This window comes from Xyrauchen texanus, chromosome 42 (assembly GCF_025860055.1).
Source record: "Xyrauchen texanus isolate HMW12.3.18 chromosome 42, RBS_HiC_50CHRs, whole genome shotgun sequence".
NCBI classification, from domain to species: Eukaryota; Metazoa; Chordata; class Actinopteri; order Cypriniformes; family Catostomidae; genus Xyrauchen; species Xyrauchen texanus.
In genome coordinates this window covers 5477778-5483577 of record NC_068317.1, presented here as the reverse complement: position 1 = coordinate 5483577, position 5800 = coordinate 5477778, and positions in this window count along the sequence as shown.

Genomic DNA, 5800 nt, shown 5'->3' with positions numbered 1-5800 from the left:
GCAGGCACTCAGTCCAGTCAGTTGACTGCCCTGTGTACCACCTTACCTTAAATGTGAATTGATCTGTTCCATGGCGGGTGACAGTGTTTCTATGCAAGGCGCTTCCTCGCACAGCAGAGTTCTGAAACATGCCTCGTTCAGATGGCCAGAGGTCAATCTTTACTGTTACTCTCAGACGGCTGAAACCTGACACCTGTGGAAAGTTGCACACTCCAAAACCAATTTACAACCTGTTGCTGAGACTGCCTATAGAAAAATGATCGGCTAAGAATAATAATAATTATTAATATTATTATTATTATTAGAAGTAGTAGTATAATTATTACATTAATATTCATATTATTGCTTGCTAATACTAAAATTATAATTAAAAGTAATAACTAATAAAAACTAGTATTATTATTATTTTAATATTATTGCTTACTAATAGCACCCCCACCCCCCTTCGAATACCTTTAATAAGTCATCTAAACATAAAGAAAACCCAGTTATTATCATATTATAATGAATTAAAGCTGCACCCTCTGTATTACTACATAGTAAGCGTGCACTATTCATTAAAGTGACTTTCCATTTGGGGTCAATTTGAAAAATACAATACAATCAAAAAACTCAACTGACATTAGTGTATCACCAATGAACATATGTAATATTTATGTTTGAGGGCTCTAACATTTTCATAGAGGATGTTGGTAGCATGTTATATTATTTATAGAATAGAATATATTGTACTGCATTGCATTGTTTTGTATTGTATATAGAATGATATTGTATTAGCAAATCTTGTTTATAACCAGTTCTCAAAAGATAAATCATGAAGTAACCAATGTAACTTATTTTTCAGGCTATTAAAATGCCTTGGGGTCTCTTAGAACCTAAACAGATCATGAGAGTTAAAAGATAGAGCAGTTAAGCATCTTTTATCTTCTGTCATATATAGTGTGTCTTATAGCAGCTGGTTCAACAGCCTTTAAATCCACCTCTTTGTTGGATATACTACAGCATTATCAATTGTGATCATGATCTAGCACTACTCCAATGAGTTTAAACCAGACGAAATCCAGTGGCTACTGGACTCTGCGTCACGCCACACATATGCTGGTCTAGTTAAATGGCTAGAATTCCAGATCCGCATTTGACAGAGTTTACAACAATTATAATTAATTGCAATTAATTACAACAACTTGTTCTCGCAACGCCAAACTTTCAACGTTTCTTTACAAGGACGATCTCGCCTCTTCTGCATCTCCTTCTCCACACAAACCACATTGAATGTTGTTCATAATACGAAATATGAACCGCGTGATGATAAATTATATTTCCGAAATACTTAATCGCTGAAGGGCACATTCAGCAATTCATTATCATTTGCCCATGGTGATGATGTATGGCCCACTTAAATAAATCTGATTCTCCCATAAAAATGATATCATTATTTTTACTTTTCATTATCATCATTAGCCAATTGTGTCGTACACTTAATGCTGGAACAGTTACATTGATTGATGTCTCTTGTATCATTGTAGTAGAAGAATATATGGAAGTGGAACCATCCATAAGGAGGATTGGCAATATGGAAATTCAGTTTATTTTGTTACTTTTGTGTGCATTTCGTGTCGGTTTGCGAGGTGCTAGACCCCTGTGAACGCTGTATATTGAATTAAACCGTAAAATATGTGTGTCCTTAAAAGACATCCTGCTGAGTTAACAATGTTTAGGATATAGAGGTATTTCCCTTTGGAGGACCGATATTGGCGGCTTACCTATTTGCATAGACTAAACAAAGGTGATATTTTCAGCTAAATCAATTTGACCAGAAAAGCTCATGAAAACTCAGTAGTCTACACACTTTCATGAAAATTCGTACATATTTTATGAGTTGGCTATTTCGTACGATTTCGCACGATTTTATCATGCCCGGATGTCTAATGTGGAAGTAAGTGTGAGTTTTGCACAGGATGCATTAAGGAGATGCTTATTAATATTATGCCCTTACCCAAACCAGTCATATAAACCTAACCGATCAGTAAACATGATAGGAAGCTGCTGTGTGTGACAGAAGCAAGTAATTGTCGCATATTAAATAGAAACGATGTCCAGCGACGTCACTGGCTGTAGTGAAAGTCATACGAATTCATATGAGTGCAGTCCTGCAACATCATACCATTTAGCCAAATTTAGAAATTTCGTACGAATTCTTACAGTAGTAGTGAATTTGGGACAAAGGTGAAATTCACATGTTCTTTTCTTTTTAGTTACATGACAAGGGAATGTGTAAGAACCGAAGTTAAAACATTCTCAGGTGATCCTGCGAATAATTTGGCAACTTATCTACTATGAATGTCATCACATCTGCATATGCGTTGCATCTAAACTTGACTGGGACGTTCAAAACGTAACGTTATCCTCAGATCAGCAGTCAAGCAGTCTGCAAATTATCACCTTTCCAATGGCTTCAAATGTTCAAGAGTGGAATGTGATCTTGGCTCATTCTCTTGAAAGCTTTGCCATGAAATAAAACCGCAATGACACGTGCTTTCACTGACTGATGCATGAAATCTGTTTTCAGTGGAAACGCACAAGAGAAGCGCAGGATGCTCCCCACATAGCGCGCTACTTTGGATGGCATCTATACCCCTTATAGGCTCTAATGTTTTAATAGCAAATAGAAAGTCCTTGTTGCAGACTATTCTATCAAATTAGAGCGACAGATAGAGAGATCTGAGATCAAAGAAAGCGAAATAAGCACGGGTCGCTCGACCCATTCATGCAGCTGCTTTGAGATTCAAGGCCAACAAGCGTATCTCACATTGAAAGAAGGTTCCCATTCAGAGTGCAGGTGCGAAGTAGCGCGGTACATTCTGCTACATTATGAAGGTTGTTAGAGATCAGTGTTCACTCTGCTAACTATAGGGGCTGATTCTCACAAGATAATAAAATCCTTCAGCCATGAAAGTACAATAATTCAGCACAGGCGAAAGGAAGATGGTGATAATCTGACTATTTAAGAGCTTATTCAATCAGGCTAGCCAATTTATTAGCAATTTCTGGTGATTTCTATTTATTGAATCAACGCCAGAAAGTTTTCTCTTCTCCGTTACACATCGGAGCATAATGATGTACGATTTACGTAAAAAGCGAAGCTCACATTATGTTTATTTAATTACTAAACCCCTGCATGACTAAGTTAAGTACACGTTTATTTAACCTGACTAAATGTGTAGAATATTAATGGTTTCCCTGTAAAGTTTACCAAACCAGAGAGTGCAAAAACGGGATTTCAGAAACGATCGTTGTTACATTGTAGTTACATGAGTAAACACAACATATTACATATTAACTACATGTAATAATTGTATAACTGCGAATTCTTATGTTTTACTACTGCAATGATTTATATTTAGGCTATGTGTAATTCATGGAAAGTGTCACTGAAAAAAAATAACAAAATTAATTAATTAATTAAGAAAAAAATCACATATTTCGTACACTGGGATGTTCACCGAAACTATGACAATTTGTCAAACTTTACACTTCATAATATAAATATTTGGATATTTTTTGATGTCATATAAGTAGCTACTACATTTGAACTAATAGACTACTCTAAATTAAAACACGGCACGTGTCAAATGAGCTTGACAAGACAAAACTTAAACTTTATGTTTCGTTTGTTTGCTTAAGTTACTCAAAAATAACAATGTTCGAGAATGAGTTTAGCCTACACAGAAAACGAATATAATAATAATATGCAACATATTCATAATACATGAACTTGGCGGGTCCATTCAAGGTGAATTATGCTTTATTCGAGACCAACTCCTTATACAACTCTTATAACAACATTGCAAAAAGTTGAGAAACAAAAAGCTGAGTAAAGCTAAGCATTGAAATAAAATGGGAAATATATCTATGCATTTATGTATTCCGGATAGATGGACCAACTTATGTACATGTATATGTTATTATGTACATACATCCAAAAATACTTATTGTTTCTATAAGTGATGTTATGTTGTGTTTACATTTGAAGGAACTGGATGTAATGACGTTTGCATTACACTTCACCCTACACCTAACCTAAAATAAATACCTCTAAACCTACACATCTATTTAATTTGATCTAATTGTGACAGCGTCGCATAACGGCCAGCTTTTCACAGTCCAAACAACTCATGCAGATCAAGTACAAAGAAACATAAAAGTGTCTCACTTTATTAACTAAATACTAGAGACCAACCCCAGTTAGTTGGTGGTAATATGGAGCTAGAGGACTGAAAGTAGAATATTCTGTTTAAACTTTGTGTGTGTGCGCGCGCGTGTGTGTGTGTATATATATATATATATGCCCTTGCACCTGTCCTGTCATTTTGCATGCGAATTCTAGCCAGCCCTGGTCATGTAATTATGACATTAAATAGAGCTTTGAATGGTGTGAAGAGAACCGCTAATCCCCTATTGAAAGAGCTTTGTTAAATAATGCAGGACAGTTTCCGGAAGTGTGATTATCGCCTCTATTATTTTACAAAGAAATTATATTTCACACTTAAATGAGCCCAGGCCTGCGTTTAACAAAGAGGACTTTTTCGTACTTCCTCCACAGAGGCAAGGTGACAATATTGCTGGATGTAATCAGAATGTCAATTCATATTGTGACAAGTTAAATAAGCTATGATTCAACTTTTATTGGAAGCATTTCAACTTTTAATGAACGTCACGTTTGAACGTGTTACATTTATTATATAGCGCTTTACTGAAACTACCCTCAAAACTCTTTACACTGAGATTTGCACTTTTCACACTTTTAAATGGACACGCGTCTTATGTTTTCTGTGTGCTTCCTTTGCATTCCTATTCCTTAATTTTATTATTAATATTGCTGATCTTTCTCAGACACTAAGAAGTGATTAGGCCTACACTTTCAGGAGCAGGTTGGTGTTGTTATTTGGGATCATGCATCATGCTCATTTTCTCCAAAACAGATCTATAGTCCACCGCCGGTTACAACAATTGTATGCAGTCTACTCTAGCGAATGGCTGCCCATTCGAGAGAGAGAGGGGGGGGGTTGTGGGGTTGATTCTATTCACAAACTAGAAACTGTAGAAAAGAAGCAATAATTGTTCAGTCCCCTTTAATCGCAACATTGACACATGGACGAGCGTGCGCGCTCTCAGGCTCACCAGGACACCACTAGAGGCAGCTTGCCGATAGTTTATATTACTTGAAAGTGTTTGATTCTAGTAAAATTCTTTTCCTCTTAGTTTGATGAATGAATTTAAAAACTTGAAACACTTTTGAAAAGACTGGCTGATCAAACTTGTGGCACAGAGAAGCCTTTTTCCATGTCATCAGCGTCGTTCAGACGACACACAGGACAACACTTCAAAGAATCCTCGCTTCAGTTGAGACCAAACTATTCCTTTCTCCACGGATGCACCAGCTTTGACGCTATACGCAACTATTCGATGTATTTATTTACACTATTCAGTTTCAGAGTAGCTGGTAACACTAAAGAAAAAAATAAATAAAATGTAATAATAATAATAGCTCAAATGTGTCAAGCCATACGTACACACCAGCACACACCCTCGAGCAAATCCGATGCAGAACGGTTAATGTTTGAATGTTTTTAACTTTTTCATCCATTGGATGGCGATTCCTTACGTGAAGAAATATATAGATCTATATATTGATATTGATAGGTCGATCCATCGATGGACAATAGCTAAATATCTATAAATGTTCTTACAAGACTTTTCCAAATTACGTGTAAGCCTACATATACGCACTCTTAAAATT